We start from the raw sequence: 26,280 nt of genomic DNA, 5'->3' as shown, positions 1-26,280 counted from the left end.
AAGCTTTAGCCGGGACACAGGAGCAATGAGATTGGTAGCAGACCATAGACGTATGAGACCATCTCAAGTAGCCAAGTGTATGCCAAATAAGTATGATGGTTCAGGAGATCCGTATGCACATGTGTCACTCTTTAAGCAAGTCTTAAGAGCTGAGCAGATAACAGATTTGCATACACAATACGAGGGATTTGGTCTTACTCTAGAAGGTACGGCATTGACATGGTTTCAACCACTGAACAGAGGGGGATTCCATGACATTGACCATTTGCTAAGAGAGTTTGCTGAGGAATTCTCAAAACGAGGGATTAAGCACAATACGGTCTCACAAATATATGCTTTTAAAGAGAGAGAACACGAAAAAGTGAAGGAAGCTTCACTTAGCTTCAAACAATACATTGAGAGATGTCCAGTACGTGAACGACCACAAGATGACAGACTATCTGTTCTCTTTATTGAAGGATTGAGAAACGACACTCTCAAGAAGGACTTGCACTTGAAAGCTTGTACAAGTTTCGAGCAAGTAACGAGAGAAGCATTGTACTTAGTGGATAACTGTACGGTTTATGGAGAGGTGTCAGCGGATACAGATTTTGCATCCAGTAGCTCTTCCTCCGTAGCGAGCGAGACTACCACTAAAAAGAATGTTCAAACAACAACCATGCCAAATGTAGAGCAAATGATAGAAGAGGCTCTAAAAAGGATGGGACCATACCAAAAACCATTGCCAAAACCACTGAAATGGTGTGCGATTGAACAAAAATGGACAAACCATCCAACAGAGGAGTGCTATTACAACAAAGGGTATGTAAGGGAGCGTCAGTATGCACCTCCTGCTCAATTAGCACCACCTCAGGTACATCCAGTACCTCGATACCCAACGGGAAATGTACCAGGACCTATGGGGATAGAAAGACCACAACCGGTATTGGGACAACAACCACCTTTACCAGGAGCAAGACCAGTGGGAATTAGATATGCACCAACCTTAGAGAATCAGGAAGAACAAGCCTTGTGCCTATTCAAGCCTATTATGAAGAATCTGGTGCACACATGTCTCCAACTGTGTATTATCCACCAGAAGAACCCAAACAACCAGAACCATGGGGCATGATTGGGAATGTTGGAATACCAACAGTTACAAGTGCTTCTGATGAAGAGAGATACAATTTGGACGCAAGAACATTGATGTTCATAGCTCATGGAGGTTTAACAAGACAAAGACCATCCTATCCACAAAGGACGAATCAAGTGGGACCAAGACCAGCACTAGGACCCTGTTACAAGTGTGGAGGTGACCATCTGATGAATGTTTGTCCACATACGGAAATCATTAGAATTAACGCTTATTGCACTGAGTGTGGGGTTACTCACTTCATTGAGGATTGTTCAAAGAATCCAAACAAAGTGCAAAAGACGAAATTGAATATTCTAGAAACTATTCCTACCAGCAGTGGGTCTGAAAATGAAACTCTGATACCAACGCAAGTTGTTACTAGAGCTCAAGCTAAGAAAACCACTAGAGAACCTGAGAATGGAAAGTTAGCGATTGAAGTGGTTGGTCAAGGACCGCGGAGTCAGAGAAACACATGGAAAGCTAGAAAAGCACGCATGAAGTTGAGAAAAGAACGTGAAGACGCTATTCTAGCTGAGGAACTAAAGCAAACTAAAGATAGATTAGAAAAACTTGAGAGTCAAAACGGGAAACGAGAGATGAGCCCGGAAAGAACGAAACAAAAGAGTATCAAAGAAACAACGAGCTTAAGCTCAGGGGGATCAGTGCTAGTCGACAAAGTACACGAACCATTGGACGCACTGATGAGAGATTACGAAGCTAGGTTAAAGAACAACCAAACACAAGAACAGAGGTGGATGACATACCCAAACGCGGAATTGGAAAAGCAGAGACTTGAAATGTGCCAGAGAATGATCGAGACTGCACAAGACTTATTAGAACCACCAAGAGAAACAATGAATTGTGGAACGAAAACCCAATTCAGCAAGAGACTATCATTTCACGGGTAGCTGAAAAGACTCCCAGTGCACAAAAGCCTGAAAATACACACAAGGATGACCGCATAGTATTGAACACAACCGATCAGGAGATAGAGAGTTTTCATCCAGTCATACAGAGGTCTTACAGAAAAGATGAGGATTACAATGAATTTTGGAAACAAGTGAGAGAGGCAAACTTTGCAAACGAGCTAAGTTGCGAAGCTAATCAGACAAATTGGGAAAAGGACATCAGGAATCCTCCCATAGTGGAATTTGAGGCAGGATCTCAAGTGGACTTGGATCTGCAATCTTACTGGGGGGATGGGGGCTCTGTTAGAGCAATGGAGAGCAAACCTCACTCACTGAATACCTTACCTTCATACTTAGGAGAGTATGAAGCAAAATCCGAGATTAGAGCACTTCCCTCACAAAGAATCTCATCAGAAAAAGTCATGGACTCGCAAGGATTGATAGAGATCTTGTCAACACCAGTGACATGCACTATCACTCTAGTTGAGCTTTTGAGGCTAAGACCACATATGTGGACCACTGTAGGAAAATGCTTGGAGAAATTTGGGATAAAAGACCCAACATTGAGACTGCAAGAGGGTATACAAGAGCTGAGAAAACCACAAAAGAACGCTAAGCCTGTATCCTTAAACAAGGTCGGAGAGTATTGCGAAGGTGAAGAGGGGAATACAACCTTACCAGTTGAATTCCAAGGAGTGAACACGATGGAAATACTAGACAGCGGAGCTGGGGTAGCCATTGCTACAAAATAAATCTGGAAAAAATGGGGGAAACCAGCAATAAGGAAGACTAGGTTGAAACTCCAATTAGGAGATGGACACATGGAGAAACCTATGGGGTTATTAGAGAAAGTCGTAGTGACTTCTTGCGGCATTGAATACGAACATACTTTTGCTATTGTCGATTTTGGCAAGGAGAATAACTATGATATCATATTGGGAAGACCATTCATGAGACAGTTGAAAATGGTCCAGGATTGGGGCTACGATCATATATACCTGAGAAATATGGAAACCACTACATGTGTGAACCTGAAAGACCATAGCTACTAAGATGTGAACCGAACACCGGTAGAGGAGTTTGATTCAGCTACTTTGGCGGGATCCGAATTTCCAGCTTGGTTAGGTAAGCCCAAGGAGTTATGGATGTGTGGAGCCTCGAAATGTGGAAGTCTGAGGTGAGAAGAATATGTTTTAGAAAGGGATATCGAAGACGAAACTTATATAGGAGAACCCTTTTCAGAGGACACGCTTGAACCATTAGAATGGACACACATTCTAGCAACCCTAGATGTTTGTGCAATTCCGGATGGTCCCACAACGAAATTTTGCGACAAGGACGGGTACGACGTGGTTCCGTACTTCATGCTGAGAACTATACTCGAAAAAGAAACTGAAAAGAACGATACACTGGAAAAGGAAGATGAAGAAGAGGTGTTTCACGACATTCCCGATCATCCAGAGTAGGGAAATGAAGCAGACAACGAGTCAACGGACAATTCAAGCGAAAACGAAGAAACTATAACGGATGTCCGATTTTATGATTTTCCGAACCAAACTAAACAACGCCAGAAACGCTATAGAGCAAAGAGAAAAACAAAGGGGGTTAGAACCAATCCGATGCCTAGAATAAGAGAAAAAATCAATTCCTAATGCTAGTAAGGGCGAAAGATTGTATTAAGGACAAGATTTCTTGAAGAATGAGAGGCAATGAGCAAAAGAGCTTACGAAAAGACAAAAGAAGCTCAATAAATCAAGTTCAAAGGAATGAAACGAAAACTGAAACAGAAAAATCAGAAAAGAACAAGCGCAACAAAGAACACACGGAGTCCAAGTTAGAACGTAGAAACAAGTACAGAGAGCTCAAGAAAACTCTGAAAGAAGTTTGGATGACAGAAATTGAGAGTGGAGAGGACGAAAACGCCAAAATCAAGGAAAACATGGATGTTCCCTCTCACTACAAAAAATTCACAATTGAGGATAGGAAGGTGGTATTAACCCAACCTATTCGAGAGAGAAAAGCGAACGAATCTTATGACGGACCGGAGGATGCAAAAAAAGTTGATTTAGCAACTCCAGGTGAGACACCTAGACCGATATACATAGCCACAGATTTGTCCCCAGGCGAGGAAGAGAGACTTTTGAGTCTTCTCCGAGAGTACAGGGATGTGTTTGCATGGTCTTATAAGGACTTAAAGGGAGTTGACCCATCAATATGCCAACACGCAATCCCAATAAAACAAGATGCAAAGCCTAGCAGACATAGACCATACACATATAATGATACGTTTGCTAAGCGAATCAAAGAAGAGATAGATAAGCTAATGGAAGCTGAATTCATATATGAGATTAAACACACCGATTGGGTATCTCCAATTGTGGTGGTACCCAAGAAGAACGGAAAACTCCGAGTGTGTGTCAACTTAAAGAAAGTGAATGCTGCAACAATCAGGGACAATTATCCCCTGCCGATAACTGATCATGTTCTAGAGCGTGTATCAGGGAAAACAACATACTCCTTTCTTGATGGTTTTTCAGGATATAACCAGCTAGCCATAGCACCGACAGATCAACATAAAACAGCTTTTGCAACGGAGTGGGGAATTTATGCTTATCGGGTTATGCCTTTTGGTCTAACCAATGCTCCCGCAACCTTCCAGAGGTTGATGATGCATGCTTTCAAAGAATACTTAAGGTTGTTTCTAGAAATATACATGGATGACTTATGTGTACATTCTCTTTTGAGAGATGAGCATCTAGAACACCTAAGAAAAGTATTTGAGAAATGTAAGACATATCGCATTTGTCTCAATCCTGAGAAATGTGTGTTTATGGTCCGACAGGGCAGAATTCTGGGACATATTGTCTCACAAAACGAAATATCCACGGATTTAGAGAAGATAAAAGTTATAGTGGATATGCCTAGACCAACCAATGCGAAACAAGTACAGAGCTTTATGGGACATTGCGGATATTATAGACGATTCATTTACATATACGCTATAATAGGCCAACCACTTTACAGGCTAATAGTGAACTTTGAATGGACAGAGGAGTGTGAGGAATCATTCAAGAAATTGAAAGAGGCACTCATTACTACTCCAGTCTTGAAATCACCAGATTGGGAGAAGATATTCCATGTGCATATAGATGATTCGGCATATGCAATAGGATGCATTCTGGCAAAGCCAGAAGAAGGAAACATGGATTTTCCTATCTGTTACGCCAGTCGATAGCTCAACAATGCAGAGAAGAATTACACCACAACAGAGCGAGAAGGATTAGGAATGATATATGCTGTGAAGAAATTTCGGCATTATCTTCTAGCCAACAAGTTTGTGTTTTTTACGGATCACCAAGCCTTGCTCTACCTAGTGAATAAACCATGCAATACCGGGAGAATAGTGAGATGGTTCATTATCTTACTGGAATTCGACTTCACGGTAGTAGTAAAGAAAGGAAAAACACATCTTAGAGCTGATCATCTTTCGCAATTGACGAGTGGGGAAGACCCTATAGGATTAGATGACGACATGCCAGACGCGTACTTGTTCAACATAGAAATGATACCAAAGTGGTCTCAAAATGTCGTTAGCTTATTAACCTATGGAGGAGAGTTTGATAGAAGAGAATACAACCAGAAACATATTGCTATTCAGCAATCGAAGAATCTTCAATTGGTTGCAGGAAGGTTGTATCAATTGGGAAATGATCATGTTTTACGACTATGCATCAATCCTGAGGAATATAATATATATCTGCGCGAAGCACATGTTTAGGAATGTACATTTCATTGTTCCAGAAGGAACACATATAGGAATTTGTTACAATTGGGAGTCTATTGGCCAGGAATGAAAGAAAGAGTACATGAATATGTCACTGTATGTATTGTATGTTCATCAAAACCGCCAGCAGAGTATTCGACATTATATCAGATAATGATCGCTCCGGAATGGAGTCAGTATATTGTTGAATATCTCACAAATAGAACTTTCCCAGAAGGAACGTCAAAAGCTCGTCAGAAATCTGTAGAGACAGAAGCTAGAGATTACACTTTAATAGGAGATCAACTCTATAAAACAGGTAAAGACAACCAGCTTAGGATTTGCGCATCAGAGTCTGAGTATGTGATAATCCTGGAGCAAGCTCATGGAGGAGTAGGTGGAGGCAATTTCTCAGGTGATAAGACATCAAAACTTGTCTTAGCCGCAAGAATATGGTGGCCAACATTGCATATGGACGCTGAGGAATACGTTAAACGGTGTGATGACTGTCAGCGGACCAAAGTACCACTTAAAAGAGATGATATGCCGCTTAGACCAATGATGGGGGCAAGAGCTTTTGCAAAATGGGGGATTGATTATGTCGGACCCATTTCACCTCTTGCATATAAGACTCATGCACAATACATCGTTGTGGCTACAGACTATCTAACAAAGTGGGTCGAAGCAAAGGCAACTCAAAAAGCAGATGCCAGGACCACGGCACAATTTCTATATGAATACGTCTTTGTACGATATGGATTGCCAATAGAAATTGTGAGTGATCGAGGCACACATTTTATAAATGAAGTGATAGAGATCCTTCTAGATGAATTCATGGTAATCCATAGGAAATCAGCCCCGTATCACCCACAAGAAAACGGACAAGCTGAAGCAACAAACAAAACCATATGCACGGTCCTTACGAAGATTGTATCTGAGTCGAGAACTGACTAGGACCAGAAGTTGCATTCAACATTATGGGCATATAGGGTAGCATATAAAACATCAACAGGAACGACCCCATATAACATGGTTTTTGGGCTAAATGCTATCTTACCAATAGAATTCTTGATTTCAACCTTAAGGGTGGCTAAGGATCTAGAGTGGACAGGGCACGAGCTTTCTGATAGAATAGATGACCTGGAAAAGCTAGATGAGCTTCGCCTAAAAGCAGTAGCTTCTATCTACGCTCAAAAAAGGCGACAAAAGGAATTTTTTGATAAGCATGTGCGGACTAAAGAGTTTAAGGTTGGGGACTATGTCCTAGTTTACACTCTGAAACAGCATGCTAAGAAGCTTAAAAAGCGAGGGATGGGACCTCTGGTGATTAAAGATCTATCACCAAGTGGAGCCGTCAAGCTTGCTACATTAGACGGAGAAGAAATGCCCAATTGGATTAGTGGATGCAGAGTGAAAAAGTATCTTTTGCCGCTAACCCAAGACATGTTTCTCAAAATACATCAAGAAAAGCTGCGTGTCCAGAAAAAGAAAACGATTGTGGAGGAAGCGCAAGCCGAGGCGAAGGAAATAATGGAGACAAGAAGACTACTACGTCAGAAACAGCGCAATGAAGGAGCAATACGAATAAACGCAGTCAATATAATAGAAATGGATAATGACAAAGAAGAACCCATCATTGAATGCAAAGTAGGAACCAACCAAATCAAAGCCAGAGCACTATTGGATTCAGGAGCTCAAACTAACCTACTTTCACTCAGTTTGTATAGACAATTGAGAAATGACACTAAATTACAAACTGCCAAGCAAGAGTTAAAGAGTTACTCTGAGAATTCAATCAAAACTGTCGGATGCACAGTTTTACATGTACAGATTAACCAGTATGTGTATCCTCATATGTTTTACGTGGTTGAAGACCAAGATACACAACATCCATTATTGCTAGGACAACCATGGCAGAAGCAATACAATGCAATGATTGACTGGAGTTCTAAATCAGTTCTTATCAAATACGAAGGTGAAAGTCAATCAGTTAAGTTCACTAAAGGAGCAGAGCCAACTCCAAAGGAAGAATCCAAGAACAAAGGTAAACAATAACCAGAGAAAAAGAAGAAGCAATGGCAACCAAAAGTTTCTATACAACTGGATTTCTCTTTGACGCAGATTTGGATTGTGAAAAATAACAAGGTAAAGAAGAATCCATCTATTGATTCTACTACCGAAGTGCCAAAACCAACCCAAAACCCGACCACCAATCCTTCAATCAAACAAAGAGCAGGTTTATTGGAAAGACTGTTGTATCATCGCTCTACAATTGCATTGGAAACTTATGACCAAAACAAGTACAATGCTTCGCCCACAGACACTTCATAGTCGTCCAGGAGGACTCAGACTAGGAGGGGGGGAGGTATACAGGTATACAGGAGCTACAAAGCAGCTACAAACGACAAAAACAAAGAAAAACAAAAATTATATTACAATGACAGTGTCTTACATGATTTCGTAATTTTTATGTTTGATTGCGGATATTGATAATATTTATGCCCTTATATACCTTGTTTTCCAACAAGAAGAGATCAAATGATGAATTTGGGTCTCTAGACGTGTAAATATCACTAAATAAGAGTGTTTTTGGAGCTAAAAAGTGGAAAAAAGTGGTAATCCAAGTCCAAAAATCACAAATAAGTGTATATTCATATACACAGGGTTACCAGCTATTTATTGTGTATGTTTGGAATTTTTTGGCTTCAATTTTCTATTTTCCTTTATTTTTTATGATTTTCTTAATAAAAGTAAAAGAAAAATATAAAAAAAAGCAGGTGAAACAAGATCAGAAAAAAGAAAAGAATAGATGGTGATGATCCTAATGACAAGGGCAACCCATGGTAAAAATTGAGTACAATTCTGGAAAAGTTGCGGAAAGCCCGAAATGACAAAATTTTGGCAAAGTGGACAGATTTCTCAGAAACAGGTCAAACGGAGTCCAAATTGAGAAATTTCAAATTCTAAAGTGCATTTTACGACGAGATAGGAGCACATGTCAAATTTGGTAACAAGTGATCCGGGAAATCCGAAGTTAAGTTAAGTGGTCAAACGGAGTCCAAATTGAGAAATTTCAAATTCTAAAGTGCATTTCACAACGAGATAGGAGCACATGTCAAATTTGGTAACAAGTGATCCGAGAAGTCCAAAGTTAAGTATTTTTCACATCACTTTCAAGCTCATTTCCACTATTACCTTCTTGGAGAGAGCAAAGAGCACATAGGAGCATCCAACCTTCTACAGCCTTCTACGACTGCTACGAGAGCTTAGAGGACACCAGACATGAGAGGTAGACTCGTTGCCATAAGCTTTTGATGCTTATCATTAACTTTTATCGTGAAAACTGACCAAAACCAAGAAACAAGAGCAGACGGGGAATGCGGTAGAATGCTAGGTAGTGGCACAACCGCCTAACCAAACCTTGCAAGAACTTATAGGTGGGTTACCCTAGTATAGAAGATGGGTTTCTAACACTCAAAGCTCGAGAAAGAACGACTGGAAAAACCCTAGGTCAACAGAGCCTGCAAGAGGCAAACAGGAAAAAGTTGTCGAAATGACACAAAACTTCTCAGGAAGCTTAACAACATTGAGGGCAATGCAACCATGGAGTATCTCCAGGTTTGGACCACCAAAAGTGGATCAAAACAACCGATTCAACGACAGACACACAAAGCGTCATTTTGGCATAACGGCTGAAATTGACGACCGAATGAAATGAAACTGCAGAAGCAGCTTCAAATATACATGGATGACTTATGTTTGCAAGCAAAACCCAAAAGAAAGCTGATTCACTTACCGATGGTGAAAAAGATGCTTTTGGGCAACCAAAAGGAGAAAGATGGAGAACGGGGAGCCAAAGTCAAGTTCAACCAAATAGATGGCTTCACAACATATCCAATGAGTTGGAAATGCAACTCTCGAGAAGAAAAGTTGAAGAAATTCAACTCTAAGGCAAAAAGACGACTTCGGAGACTGAAATGCCTATAAGGGGGCTTAGGGCACTAGCACAAAGCATTCTTTGCACAAAAAGACCAACATTTCAAGAAAAGACATCATACGCGTATGATGTCTCACAGCATGAATTTCACATCCATTTCAACATTTGAGTGCATAGCCTCATTCCACATGTTAATCACATCCTATGAACCAAGTATCGTGAGAAGTGGAGTTAGAAAACCCGAGGAAAACCAAAAAGACGCAAAGTAGGCCATAAAATTGATTTTTGGTCCTAATTTTGTCAAAATAACTCCAAACTCATTGAAACTTTGTAGGATTGTTGATTAACACATCTACAAGCTATCTGGAACCAAAAAGCACCATTTTGACACAAAAGACATCATACGCGTATGATGTCTATTTGCACTTACAGAGCCAAAACTGCTCATTTGTCATCATACATCCATTATATATATCTAATACATGCTACATATGAAATTTGGAACCATTTGGTCAAGAGGATCACCCCATTAGCCCAATTGAGGGAAAATCCTTCACCTAAAGCCTATTTTTGGCCCAAATCCAACATACTCAAGTCCAAACCAAGATTTGAGTAGAAACAGCCCTTCACTAGTACATGGGGAGTCCATAGAACCAATCCCATGCAAAATTGATGAAAAAGACATCATACGCGTATGATGTTTCCAGAGCCATTTTTAGCCCAAAATCTATCCAAACTTCATAAATCCACTGAATAAGCCTATCTAAAGCCAAATCCAAGCTTATAGAGAAATTTGATCCAAAAATACACTAAAAGACATCATATGCGTATGATGTCTCACTATGTGATTTTGGCACCTCAGGGCTTCAACCACCAAACAGAAGTGATCTACATGCCATTTGAAAGTGAACCACCAAGTTTTATCCAATTTGGATCATAAAATCCAAATCCCTTTCAAAATTTTGCCAAGAGCCGGAACTGGACTAAACTGGCCAAAACTTGACCAAATGGGATCCAAACTCAAATCCAAGCATATGATACTCATGTATACACTATCAGCTACAAGCACAACCAATATGAAGTCATTTTGACACAAAAGACATCATACGCGTATGTTGTCTCCAGCATGATTTTGAGCCCATTTTGCATATTTTTTCACCTACCTTGCATCCTTAGGCCCTGAATAGCTCATGTTTCAATTTTCAAGTCATTTGACTAGTTAAAAGCTTCATTTCGGCTTTCAGTACTAAAAAGACGCTAACTTCTGAAATCGGAGTTACAGGATCCATGGATTCCGCCAAGTCATCGGGAACGAAGAGAAAAAGACCGACAATCAAAGATGCTCTTGTAGAAGCGGAACCCTTTGACATTCCAGCAGAAACCCTCAAGCCAACCAAAACTTGGGTGGAGGAAGCAGTATTGGAGAAAGAGGGAATAAAGATCTACCAGGGGACTTTCAGAGATCCTCAAGGGCAAGCGGTGGATGTACCGATGATCCCACAGGAATTGGTAGATTATAGCAGGTCAGAAGACATCAGCAGGTACCTGGAAAGGGCAGACTTGCACAGTTTCTTCACCTCGAGACCGTCAGGTGTGGATACAAGAAGAGTGTACGAGTTGGCAACATCCATTCAGAAGGATGGAAAATCCACATTGACAGCCATGGATGGAGAGAAAGTAGAAGTACAGATCACTCCACAGCTCATTGCAGACGCATTGAAGCTGCACAACAAAGAGAGCTCGGTCAGGGAAAGAAGGGAGGCCATAGAGGTCTATGGGCCCAAGAAGCAGAATGCAACCTATGGAGATATGGCGGACCCAAGAGCGGCAACCCTTTGCCGACTGTACAACCAATTTCTTCATGTTTGCAGTAAAAGACCGCAAAAGTATACGACACCACCCCATGCCATTGCGACCACCATCACATGGGCATTAAAGAGCAATATGCCAAAAGAGGTGAATTACGCTCAACACATCGACGAGCAAGTAATTGCCATGCACAACGAGAAGCCAAAGTACATAGGAGGAGCGGAAATTCTGACAAGAATAGCTTATGAAGCTATTGGAGCTAGAGATCAGTGGCCAAAGGTTCCCTCCCAGAATGAGTGTCTTAGAGAAGCCGACGAGGAGGAAGAACAGCCCGAAGTATCCAAAAGGGCATCCACAAGAGCACGCCGTAAACTAGAAGTAGTTTTAGAACCTAAAGAGGATGTGAATGAGCCGCTTAAGAAGAAATTAAAGAAGAAGGTTGCTCCCAAGCAAACCAAAAGTCAGAAAGCGGAAAGAATGTAAAGACTAGTGGAGCAGTTTAGAGCGGAAAGAGCTCTAAAGGGTGACTTTGAAGAAAGGTGGGTGCCAGACCCCACTAAAGTCGGAACTAGCTCAGCCAGGCCACATATTGATCAATACGATCAATATATTAAAGCTTATGAGGAGTCAGAGGCTATTCTAGAGCAGCAACCTGTCGAGCCATACACTGAAGAGGAGGTACAGCAATTAAAAGCTGAGCTAAAAAAAGACGACAAGGGGAAAAGGAAAGTAGATGAGTCTACTAAGCCTCAAGAGAAAGATGGGCAAGCCGACAAAGGGAAGGCCAAGGAAGCTGAGGACAGATATCCCTCTATGACTGATGTACCAAGCCCTAAGAAGACGGAAAAAATTGTGGAGGAGACCACAGTAGAGGTGGACACAGATGATTTGGAAAAGCCAGAGGCCGAGACCAAAGAAAAGAAGATAGATCCAGCTCAGCAAAAGAGAAATGATTATGAGGATCTAGTAGAGATAGGATACACCGAAGAAGAGGCCCTTGAGGTATTTTATGGGATCACCCTACAAAAACAAGATGAACGGAGGAAAAAACAAAGAGTAAAAAAGAAAGTGAAGAGAAACTGGACGAACCGAAAGTACTAGAAGAGCCAAAGCCAGTGGAGGTGGTGGCGGAAAGAGCTTTAGAGTTGACAGATGATGATGAAAAAGACATGCACATGGTGCATGAACTGCTCAGCAAGATAAAAGAAAGGTCCAAGGCAAAGGAAGTAGAGATTGAGACAGCCAAACAAAGGGAAGCGGAGTTGCAGAGAAAATTAGAGAATTCTATGATTGAATCTGAAAGTCATAAAGCATCACTCTATGACGCGGAAAACGAGAGAGACGGCTTGATACTCCAGCTAACCGAGGCTTCAAGAGAAGTAACAAGTGCACAGGAAGCAAGGGAGCGGATAGAGGATGAGTTGGAGGCGGCCAAGGATGAGCTCATTGAGCTAAGGGAGAGAGTCGAGCTCCAAGAAAGAACAATCACTAGACTCAGGACTACCCCTAGAGCTAGTAGAGCAGGAACCGAACAAGAGGGAGCTATCATACCAGCTTTGGAAGACCAGGTCCGAAGCTTACAAAGAGAGCTAAGATTAGAGCAAGTGCAAAGGTTGCACATTGCGGAGGGATCATTGGCCGCAGAAGAGAGGCTCACATTAGAAAATCAAACACTACGGACAGAGAATGAGGCCCTTCGAAAACAGCTCCAAGATCTACAAGAGCAACAAAGAAGAGAAACAGAGACACCACAAGAAGAATCAAGTGGAGCAGCCATAGAGCTACCAGAAACTGGAGAGGCAAACACAATTTAAGATCCAGCCCCAGCTCAAGAGGTGGCCTCGACTTCAAGAATCTCTGAAGAAGAAGAACAAAGGCTCCATGATCAAATAGAAAAGTCAGCAGAGGAGAGTGCCAAGGTGGAAATGGAATGGGAGAGGAGACTCCTAATATCCATTAGACTTCAGGGACTAGACACAAAAGTGCTCCATGAACAGTGGATGCAACCCAGCCTGCCTTTCTCTTTGATGAAATTTGAAGTGCTAAAGACGAAAAAGAGAATAGAGGAGGAGTAGTATGTCGCTCTTTACGAAGGCGACATCACAAAGGAGGAACAATCAAAGAAGATAGTAGATTCACAACCTAGATGGAGGAAAGGTTGGCTGAACAAATACCCAGCCTACCTCATCTTCTTGGTGGAGGCACCAAAGGAGATTCGGGAGGATGCAACCTTCTGTCCGGTGCCAAGAGTCAGAAACTGGAAAGAGCATGGTAGGATTGCAGAAAAGAAGCCAAATTGACTTAATTATCCCAGGATGCCAGGACCAAAGACAGGAGATAGAATAGGTAAAGCCTACATGGTGAAAACCCTAACGGGCACCATCAAGCTCTTTACTGGCTCTCCTGACCTTTCATGTCAGATGCTCAAGAAAATCTGCAGGACTCTCTTAGCTTGCATTGAAGTGTTCGCGCCAGATAAAGCCACGACCTCAAGTCTACTATCGACGGCCGACACAGTGACTGATATGATGTACGATCTTTCATTGCAGCCTTCTCCAAAAGTGTTACACCTCCTATACCAAAGGATTATGTTTTTGCCTAGCTTCCACATGCAAACATTCGAAGAAGCTTTCTACATCGGCTTTTTCACCCACGAAAGCAAAATATTCAGCCCAACCTTGACCATAGGCAACCTACGATACGAATCACATTTGCAGATGCTCAAGACGACAGGACTTTATTGACCAAGCATAAAAGTCATGTCAGGGACGACATGAACGCGGGGGGGGGGGGGGGGGGGGGGGAGTGTTGAGCCAACAGAGGATCACACCCACATTTTTGCTCACACTCATCATTTTGTAACCATTGATTGTAATAAATGTCTTTCCGACATTAATTTTGATTTGAGCCATTCATTAAGTAACGGGACTCAATTGAGTTTCCGGCTTGTAATCCCGAAGTAATTTCACTTACTGATGTAATTAGTTAGAGATGTTCTCACCTCCAAGGCTGAGGTATATAAGCCAAAGTTTTTGTAACCTAAAGGATTCAAATTATTAATCAAAGTGAGTTTTTGGAGCGCCGTGACTGTGTCTGAGAGAGAGAGAGAGAGAGAGAGAGAGAGAGTCTTATCTACTTGCTACGCGAGCTACGGAGCCGCCATTGTGTTAGCAACGGCGAGAGCTACGCACAGATACCAAGAGTGCGCGCTATCGGCTTCTATGTGTGGTAAGTTCCTACGAGCTTCGGTGTGAGTTTTCTTCCAACTCGTGTGTCGGAATGGAGCGTGCAACATATCTACAGAACCACAACGAGTAGAGCTACACATTAGTACCATCGGGGTCAAGTTTCGATCACCTGTATTTTTGGGCCTATCTTCATACGCGTTTACCGCACGGAGTGGTTATAGGTTGATTTTGCAGTTCAAGTCTTTAGGGTGTTGTTCTTACCTAGTGTATAGACTTCCCCTTGAGTTTGAGATTGATTCAATGATTCTTGATCCTGTTTCGTATAGCATTCGTTCGTAGTACGGATTTCAGTCACTTGCGTATTTTAGATCATAGATTTGATTTCCTTAGTAGTGATTGTCATTAGAAGGTCGAGTAGGTGATTTGACACCCACCTAGTTGTTTCCATGCGCCTGCAGGTCAAGCTCCGTCCTCGTCTGACAAATTCTGTTGTTGGTTGAGTTCTCGCTATTTAGCTTCCGCTAGCAGCGTAACCGCCTTAACAACAGGATCCTGGTAAGAGACGTCCCACTCGCCCCAAGAAATATAAAGAAACGTTGTGTTGGATTCCTAAAAAACTATTGGAAGCCCAAGGCTACTATGAAATAAATGATCAAATCTAGGTGCCAAAACGTAAATTGTGTTCTTACCTGTCATCTGACCCATGTGAGCCCAATCTTGTAGCTCCAAAGCGAATTGAAGATCGTGGAAAAGAAAAAATCACAGAATGCTACACACCCGCTCCAGAGCTAGTTTGGGTACCAAAGAAAGAACAATTTGTTCCACCTAGCTCAGGAACATCAAAGTCAAATGAAGCTTCTTGCTCTTCATGTAGTTCCTATACGAAAATAGAAGCTTCGACACAACCTCCACCTACCATTGTACATATCCATACAAACAAGCAAGAGTTTCACCTCCCGCTGTAAGTTCACCACCTACAATAATGTTGCAAATAAAATCATGGGAGAGTATCTTACCACCCTTGCAACTAGATGAAACGCATAGGGGAACTTGGAACAATTGGTTCCAAAAGGTGACTACATCATTCCAAAAGGTATGATCTAGATTCTATAGAAAGGAGGGAGTGTCTATTGCTGACATCCATCATTCACTTGCTTCCCTCTCAACATTCCTCCCTGACCTCTCAATCTCCCAATCTTAGGGAATGTATATATAAAGCCTTATACTCACAAAAACAAGATAAAAAAGTAAAAGAGCAAGAGGCCCCAAACAAAAATCTAGAAACCTATGAGTTCTATACATAGCATAAAATCATAAAAACAGATTATGTACAAGGGCACCACCTTTTGACACGACCCTTGTAATATTTGCACTCTAACCTTCATCTATCTCTGTGTACAGATATGGGATTTGGTGAGAGAAATTTTGATGAGTTAGAATGGCTGATACGTCTCTTGACCACGACCGATCCATACTTAGTAGAGAACGTTTCTCCCATTGCACAAGCCTACCCTTTTGACCAAGATGACTATAGAAGTCTAGTGACCTTCTTAGTAAACTTTGGTGCCTCTAATGATGAAGACGATTTACATGATTACATGGATGGCACATATGGTCTCACAGATGATGACTTTGTTTTTCTCGACGACGGGGATAGGAGTTTAGCCTTAGGTTTCCTCCCCAATCTCTACAATATCATATTCCCTTGACTCTTTAGGGGGAGTGCAAATAATTAGGTTAGGGCTCCTTATGTTTTTTAATTGTGTTCAATAAGAATTGGTACCTCTTTCCACTGATGTGCCTCTGGAAGGTGGATGTTTGGTGGTGACTATTGTGAAGTTTGTGACTGTATAAGGATGCCTTTTGAGGACAGAAACAATGGATGTTTACATGTTACAACGGGTGTTCTTCAATATATCATGTGTACTACTTCCTTTTATCTATGCTTTCCACACTTACATGTTTACATCTTGTCAATGCATATAATTTATGAAGTTGTGACATTGCCAATTTAGATGCTATAATTTTTTCAAACTTTTAGTACCTTGTTCTTCTCTTTGAGTGTGGTCTATTAGTTGACTTTAATTAGGTATTAGGACCTTAGGCTAAACTAGGCAACTTAATTGCTGACTATAATTCCTAAATAGTCTATTAATTGTAGTAACTTTAGTAATGTTTTAGGCTATGAAGATATAGTTCTCTCTAGCTTATTCCACCTAAGTGTGACTTGTGTTGTGGAAGTCCATGTGTTAAGTTGGTATTTGAGACCTTGAGTCTCCCGGCTAGTTTATGCTCAAGCTGGTATTTGAGACCTCGAGTCTCCCAGCTACTTGTAGCAACTATGACAATAAAAATAAAAATAAAAAAAGAAAAAAAGAGAAAAAAAATAAAAAATACAAGAGAAAGCAAATAGCACAAACTTCCTTGTATTTTATGTTGATCACACTTAAGTGGTATAAGTGACAAGATCACTAGTCTTTAGACCCCGACGAGCATTCCTAGGGTTAACTACTCTTTAGTCGACATTTTTTAATTAATGTTGGTCAATCTAGTACTTAATTTAGCCCTAGCTCTTGTGTACTTCTCTTAGAGTCAACCTAATAGACCTTAACTCAATTGCATTTCATTCAGGTACTACGCTTGTTCTAGTTGGCAATGTTACAATTCATGATTTTTTTTTTTTTTGCATTTCTTAGAATATCATGTATGCATCTCACTTATTGCACGCCTACACATGCTACCTTTGAGCTTTCACAATGTTGTTTTCTTCTGCTATAGGTACTCCTATCATGGATCCCGATGCTGGACTGTTATATTCCGAGGGCGGAATCTACTTCAGGAAGGGGGGCATGTTAACCACCGGCGCCACCGAGTGACCACCTTTTATGTAGCCACAGGCCGGGCTTGTCGGACCCGCTAGTATGTATTATGCTATTGGCCAGGTTTGTTGGTCAGGTAGGAATGGATAAGAGTGATCGCCGATGAGAGGCGCACTCTAAAACTAGAACGAATAATGTTTGGGTAAGATTGGCTAAGTGTGGGCGCCCAAATGTGAACGGGCAAGCCCATATAAAAATCAATCTAAACCTAAAATACATCATTCTCTCATTTGTGCAAGGCAAGAAGAGTGCTCTTGCTCCATCTCCTTCTCCGTCTCCCTTGTGTACTAGTGTGTGTGTGTGTGTGTGTGTGTGTGTGCGAGAGAGAGAGAGAGAGAGAGAGAGAGAGAGAGAGAGAGAGAGAGAGAGAGAGAGAGAGAGAGAGAGAGAGAAAGAGTATGTGTTTGATCGAGCATTGCGGCGCACGGCGGTGGCGAGGCGGTTGAGCACGGCGTAGCGACATCTCTCTCTTCTTTGCGGCGAGGAATCCTCCACGACAGCAAGCACAGAGCGGTGAGTGACACAGGATCGTCCTCTTTGAGCTTACTAGTTTAGGTTAGTTTCATGCTTGGAGCCATCTGTGGCTTGCACACAGTGTATCAGCAAGTTCCTTGCATTGACACGTGTGACAGACACGCACAGTCCCCACCTCATCTATCGACCTTGTGCTGGTGCTGCAGGACCCAACGTTGCTTCCCTACGTACATTTCTCTCATGACAGAGTAGGTGTGTGTGTGAGTGAGTGAGTGAGTGAGTGAGTGAGAGAGAGAGAGAGAGAGAGAGAGAGAGAGAGAGAGAGAGAGAGAGAGAGAGAGAGAGAGAGAGAGAGATAGAGAGAGAGAGAGAGAGATCTGTTTGCACAACAGACAGAGAGAGATCGTGCTATCGAGCGCGCATAAGAGAGACAAAGAGAGATAATTCGGTTTTCCACTGGCTTCTCATCTTTTTAGAGACAAGTTGAGAGAGAGAGAGAGAGAGAGAGAGAGAGAGAGAGAGAGAGAGAGAGAGAGAGAGAGAGAGAGAGAGAGAGAGAGAGAGAGAGAGAGAGAGAGAGAGAGAGAGAGAGAGAGAGAGAGAGAGAGAGAGACCATGCTACTATTTGTGAGTTGCCCCAACCTCCTCGCTTCACGCGCCACCTGCCCTCCATCACTACCACATGCGTGGACCTTTTTCCTCTGTGTTTTTGAAGGACCCTTTATGGATTCCCATCTTTGTGATTTTTCCTAAATCGTACACACATACTATTGGATGGATGGATTGATTAGTTGGGTGTGTGGGGTGGGACACTGAAATGAACCCTGTCATTGCAAAGGTGGCCCGATTCATGCCAATTGGTTCTTGTAGCCCTACCATACCTTTGGTAAGTCCTTGGGCACTCTTGTAGGGGCACGTACATTGAGATTAGTTTGTGGCCCATTTGTTCAAGATACCGGAATAATTTATGGAGTCAACTGCGTTGATGGAACACGTGCACCACCTTTTGGACTTTGTATACCCACATTAGCAGCCGCAGAAAGCCTAGCAAGGTTGGACTTTTAAAAGGTTTCACACTTTATTTAAATCAAGATGAATTAAGGAAGTGAGTCGGGTAAATTGCTTACACATGTAAAAGGCAAGCTTGGCCACTCATTTTCCTCTTGATTCATCAAGCAACAAAAGCATTATGCGTTCTCACGTACCCGTTACATTGTGTCATTAATTATCTAATATCTAACCAACCCAAATGATTTTCTCATATTAAACTGATCATTTAATATGGGATAATAAAGGGGAACAAGGGTTAGAATATAGACATGTGCTTACGGATCTATCTCAACACGGGGCCAATGGTAAAGGGGCTCAAATGAGAGATGGTCTGTCAAAGAGCAAGGTTAACTAATGAAGCTTAAAAGACCTTAGGGTTAGCTTCATTAAAGACCTCCAATGGTTAGTGTTAAAAGCCCTTTGACCTTAAGCAAGCTAGGACTGAGCTTGAGGTGGGAACCCAACCTAAACTTAAGCAAAGCTAGGGTTGTGCTTGAGATGGGAACCTTAAGCAACCTAGGGCTGTGCTTGAGATGGGAACCTGGCCTTAACTTAAGCAATCTAGGGCTGTTCTTGAGGTGGGAACCCGACCTAAACTTAAGCAAGCTAGGGTTGTGCTTGAGATGGGAACCCAACTTAAACTTAAGCAAGCTAGGGCTGTGCGTGAGTTGGGAACTCCACCTAAGGTGCTTGTCATGCTTGATGACTAAGGTACTTGAGTCAAAATGAGAACCTACACACTTAATGAGGAAGCGTCTTGAGAAGCGTCCTATGCATAAAAATCTCAAAGTTAGGGGAATTCTAAAAGAGCACATCGGACACATTTCAGACTCTCACTAAGCTTAACCACATGGTGTGCTTGAATGTTATTGGTTGGGCTAAAGAGGGGTCCAATGAGATTCTACTTCCATCTAACAAATATCTAGATATTTTCAAGCTCTATCTCTCTCTCTAAGGGGTAAGGAGGACACTTGTCAAAAGACTATCCATGTGCTTGACTGCAACATGCATGTGATTGGCTAGGGGGAGAGGGGTCCAATGAGCTTGTAGCATGTAGAAATTTCACCCAAAGCAAGGAAGGGGGGTGCTAGGGGGATATACTCCATACGCACACTCATTTGCAAGGCTATTCTCACTTGGGGAAAGTGGAGGAACACCACCTCCTTCTCCAAGCTTGTGAGGGTGAAAGCCTACACCAATAATTTTGGCTACGGAACGCATATTCAACTAAGATTCATGCTTTAATGCTTAAGATTGCCATCTTCTCCGTCTTCATTACTATGCTATTATGTATGCTAGAAAGAAGAGTAATGATAAGTGAGGAACTATTTATTTCTCCTATGGAATTTTTCTTCTTCCTCTTCCCTATCCTCATTCCCCGCTAGCGCTCTCCACCTTCGAAGGTGTTTGAGGCCTTGGGGCTGAGGCTTGGGATAGTTAATGCTTTCTTCAAGTTTATGTTATGATTGTGATGCATGAAGCTTTCCATCTTCATTGCATCACCTAAGTTACAAGGAACACAAATATTGTATTGTACAAACTCTCTCTTGATGGGAGAAACTATATACAAATGCCTATTGGGGGGGGACCGGCTCCATATGAATCCGGTCCTCAACTATTGTCATGTTCTCTAAACTCTCTCTGTCTCTTGAAAAAGTATTGTCATGCCAAGCTAGCTAAGTACCATGTTTATGTTGCTACCATCGATTAAGTTCACCCGCTATGCTCACAAAATAATCTCTCAAAAGTGCTTCACCTAATTTCCTAATTCCGCTACTCTCAAAGTTCATAGGCCATTTCCATTACATTGGTATCAGAGCATTTGGTTTCTCTTTCCTTGCTTAAGAAGAGAGGTCCTTAAGTAGCCTATTAATGTTTGATTTTGTTAATTATAATAGGGTAAGTGGGACTGGGATCTATTTTTCTGTTTTGTTGAGCCCACTATGTGGGATATGGTGCACACCTCGGGAGCTTTGGTCTTAATAATGGATTCTTTTTAGACTTGCCTACGGCTTTACCATTATTGAGCCATAAGAAGTCCGAAAGGAGCTATCTCTTGGCAACTTCGCTATGTTAGACTCACTTCACTACTCTTTATAACTAACCAATTCGAGCCGTGGGTGTAGATACTTAAGTGCCTATTTTCAAAGGCTAAGAGGAGTAGCAACTAAGGTTTTGAATTTCCAAATCATACACTAAGTAAACACCTAAGTTTAATAAACATGATTGACAATAACCAAGAGAGTAGAATGAACATTGATAACTTTGATTTTGCACATGAAGGTGTTAATGATGATGCCCCCATGTTTGTTAATTATCTTGTTACTAGGTTGCAACAAGCTATGGGCAACCCTTCTTTGCAAGCCAAAGTTACTCAACAACTTCGTGCTTATGGGATTTCCTTTCCTCTCAAAGAGGAGAGAGAGAGCTTAGGAGGCCTCTTGGTGAGACCCCCAAAAGAAGATTCTCTCCCATACGAGAGGAGGAATCCAAAGAACGAGAAAGTAATGAATTCCTAAGTTCCTCAAAAGATGTGGCTCCATGAATATGGTGGTCTAGACGATCGCCAACTCCTCCCAAGAGGAAACGGTTAACCCATAGTCCTTCTCCTCGTCACTTCAAAAGGGAAGAGAGGAAACAAAGGAAGAAAAGGGCAAGAAAGAGGTCACCCTCTTCTCCTTCTTCTTCTTCTCAAAGAGGAGAGAGAGCTTAGGAGGCCTCTTGGTGAGACCCCCAAAAGAAGATTCTCTCTCATACGAGAGGAGGAATCCAAAGAACGAGAAAGTAATGACTTCCTAAGTTCCTCAAAAGATGTGGCTCCATGAATATGGTGGTCTAGATGATTGCCAACTCCTCCCAAGAGGAAACGGTTAACCCATAGTCCTTCTCCTCGTCACTTCAAAAGGGAAGAGAGGAAACAAAGGAAGAAAAGGGCAAGAAAGAGGTCACCCTCTTCTCCTTCTTCTTCACCTTCCTCCTCTACCACTAATAGCTATGGCTATTCTCTTAGAGAATACAAGAGGGGAGGACATCACAAATCTTACCCTGCATGAAGAAGGTCACAAAAGCTAAAGAAGTTGAAAGAGGGAGGAAAGAGTGTCTCTTTTCTCACCTATGATGGCACCTTTAGTGCTACCGATAAAGTATTGGCCTTCATCCAACAATTTGATGGGCCTTTGGAGACGAGGGCTTCACGGAGTCCTCCAAGCTACACCATGTAGCTATGCACTTCCAAAAATTGGCTCGTCAATGATGGGCTAGTCTTCATGGCAATGGCGAAGCCCCAAAGACATGGAAAACTCTACGAGTTTCCATCATGAAGCAATTCCTTGCAAGTGATGCAAACGAAAAAGTGCTTACTAAATGGTGAAGTTTAAAGATTCTCTCTCATGAGTCTATCCACAAATATGTGGACAAGTTTTGGGATTTACATCTCTAGGCTGTACTATCTTTCAAAAGATAGACTTTGTCGATCAAAAGCAACAATTCTATGCGGGATTACCCAAAGAGATGGCGGAGTATGTCAACTCTCAATGGCCTGGTTCTATCACCAAAGTAATCCACCACACCATGGTTTCTTCGTGCATCAATTTACAACAAGGGGCTAGACGGAATGTCAAGCCCATGGAAAATAAAGACAAAAATGATGCCAAGGAAAAACCAATGCCCAAAATTCTTACCAAAGCTATTCCAACAACAACAACAATTGGTCCAAGGAGAAGGGAATTTACAATGGTAAATATAAACTCTCTCCTAAAGAGCTAGAAGCTTTTAGTAAGGACCAAAAATGTTTTAAGTGTTGGGAGCAAGGCCATGGTTATCATCCTTGCCCCAAGAGAATAGCCCGCAATGAGACTTCTAGAGTCTCTATGTTTGAAGCTCCAAAAGAGGATGCTCATTGCCAAGGATTTCTTCTTTCCTATGCTTGGGGAAAGATGCAAGAGCATGATGCCTTTATTTTGTTTGACCCTAGTTCAACTCACAACTTCATATCCACGGAGGTGACCACTAAGCTAGGCATACAAGCCCACAAGAAGGGAGATGCATTGAAAGCCAATGGAGCTACCAAGAGACAAGACGTCTCAGTTACTTGTTTCATTGGAAAATTAAGGCTTCATGTCCAAAGCTATTTGGACAAAGAGGATTTCTTCATCTCCCTTTCAAACATAAGAATGTTATCGTTGGGGCACCATGATTTAACCGCATGGCTTCTAGCATGAAGCTCCTTGAAAGGAGAATCTACTTCAACTACAAGGAAAAGAGCATGCACATAGATGTTTATGAGTTGGGAAACACCATATCCCTACAATAAAGGGAACTAAGAGGAATTAGAGTTGTCTAATTTCCTAAATGGATTCCAAGATGTTTTCATTGATGACATCCCTAGTGAGCTATCTCTAAAATGAGGGATGATGACTATGCAATTGAGCTCCTACCAAGAAGCTCGCTGCATAACAAGCCTCCTTATCGAGTTTCACAAGCTCAACAAGAGGAGATCATGAGGCAAGTGCATGAAGTGGTGAAAAAAAAGGGATGGTGAGGTCTAGCTTCTCTCCATTGTGTTCACCATTTCTTTAGTGCAAAAGAAAAACGACACATATCACATGTGTGTCGACTATAGGGCACTAAATAAGATCACTATCAAAAGAATAGATTTCCCGTGTCGCGGGTAGAAGATCTATTTGATAATTTACAAGTTTTGGCCTGATAAATGCTCCAGATGCATTCAAACTCATGATGGACAAAAAATCTTCAGGCCATTCAAATTCTCTTGAAGAGTACAAGCGACACCTCCAGGTAATCTTTCAAGATTGTGAGAGAGAATAAGCTTTTCATTAATAAAAAGAAAAGAGAATTTTTCCTACAAGAGATTTAATATTTAGGTCACATTATCTCTAAAGATGGCACCCATATGGATGCAACAAAATTAGAGATAATAAAAGGATGACCTAATCCAAGGAATCTATAGGAGGTACGAAGCTTCATAGGTATGTGTGCATACTATAGATGCTTCATAGAAAAAATTCTCTCTAATAGGAGGCCAATTACATGACTTAACAAAAAAATAACGTTAAGTATTCATGGACTGCAAAAGTGCAAGAATCTTTTGAGAAGCTTATCTCTCAACGTGTGTTCACACTACTAGATCTCTCAAAGCCATTTGAGGTCCAATCTGATGCTTGTGGTGATTGCCTTGGAGCTATTTTGCTTCAAGAAGGGCATGCCATAGCATATGAGAGTCAAAGACTCAACTTCAATAAGTGAGTATTGGGCAGATACAAAAAAAAGCTACTAGCTATTCTATATGCCCTAAACACGTGGAAACACTATCTTTTGGGGACTCCATTCATCCTACGAATGGATCACAAAGCCTCAAGAACTTCATGACGCAAACCAAGCTCCCCGACAAACAAATGAGGTAGGAAAAATTTCTTTTGCAATTTAAATTTCATATTGCTCACATTGTTGGCAAGCACAATCAAGTGGTCAATGCACTTTCACAACGATGTGGTGTCTATGGCAACTCACAATGATCTATCTTTTATGATAGATGATTCTGCTACTGATCGAGACTTTAAGTACATAACTACATCCTTTGCAATAGGGAAGTAACAAGAACCATTCACCTTAAAGGATGGTTATCTTCCAAATGGCAATAGGCTATGTGTTAATCACCCATACAATAAGAGCGTCATGTATGAATCCCATACATCTCCTTATGTGGGGCAAAGAGGAAATCCATAATCTACTCTTCAAGGAGTAGAAATGTATTTTTGTTGGTCTACCATGAAAAGTAAACATACAAGAGTATGTTTCAAAACGTGTGATATACCAAAAGTTGAAATTTGATCGAGGGAAGCAACTTGGATTGTTTTAGTCTATTTAGGCATAACAAGAAAACACACTCTATGCCTGTCAAAAAGACTATTGAGGCACATCAAATGGCAACCCTCTTCAGATCTGAAATTTTCAAGCATAATGGATTTCCAACACCCATAGTGTCGAACAAAGATCCTAGAATGACCAGTAATTTCTAGAAGGGTCTCTTTGAGAATCTAGGAAGTAGATTAAATTTCTCTTTCGGACTATCATCCACAAACGGATGACCAAAGTGAAATAAGTGATCTAACGATTCTTGATTTACTAAAAGCCTATGTCATGGAAGTAGATCAATGTTCTCAATGATAGAAGTACCTACCTCTTATAGAGTATGTGTACAATGATATTGTACATATGGGGAAAGTACCTTTTGAGGTTAAAGAAGGAAGATCCAAAAGTCCCTTGCTACTTAAAGTACATGGGAAGATCTCCCCGCCGCTGATGAATATAGCCGAGACTTGCAAGAATATTTTCCAAAGATCAAAGGGGTTATATCCATCTCATAGGAAAGGCAAAAAGGGTTGCTGCTAATAAGCACAAAATAGCCTTAGCCTTTAAGGAAAATGATTGGGTCTTACTTAAGTTTCCTAAGGCTCGATTAAGGAAAACCAATGGGTCATCAAAAGTATTATGCTAAACTAGCAAAAAGATATTATGGTCCTTTTTAAATTCTTAAGCTAATCAATGAGATGGCTTATTAATTAAAGTTGCCCAACCATTGGCTCATGCACCATTTTTTCATGTGAGCCTACTCAAGCCCTACAAAGGAGAGCCTCCAAATGAACCAATTATTGAAGACCCTCCCAAAATTGAAGATCAAGAAGAGGTACTACAACCCGAAGCTATTCTTCGGCATGAAGACAAGGTATTACAACATGGTAAGATTATCCGATGGTATCTTATTAAGTTCAAAAATTGTCCTTTTGAAGATGCTAGATGGATGCAAGGAATCCAGCTTAAGGATAGTATGAACCTTGTCAACGCTTACAATGCTACATTAGAGTAACCAAATGTACATGTTTCTTTTAAATGATCAATGTTGATGTCTTATAAGACTAATTATCTCTTTATTGTGCACAAATTTAAGTAGTATGCATACTAAGAATCATGTTTGGGATGACGACGTCTCTCAAACACCATGTAGAATTTGTCACTTTACTTGGGAGGATGAAATGGACTAAAGAGTAGACATGCTTGCGGCAGCTATGTCTCCCAAGCACCAAATGGATTAGTCATCCATCTTGAAATGATGTCGTAGGGTAAAAATGGATCCTCTAC

Source organism: Adiantum capillus-veneris, chromosome 10 (assembly GCF_014529385.1).
Source record: "Adiantum capillus-veneris isolate H3 chromosome 10, ASM1452938v2, whole genome shotgun sequence".
NCBI classification, from domain to species: Eukaryota; Viridiplantae; Streptophyta; class Polypodiopsida; order Polypodiales; family Pteridaceae; genus Adiantum; species Adiantum capillus-veneris.
The sequence above is the reverse complement of the archived record's forward strand: the minus strand, read 5'-3'. Positions refer to the sequence as shown.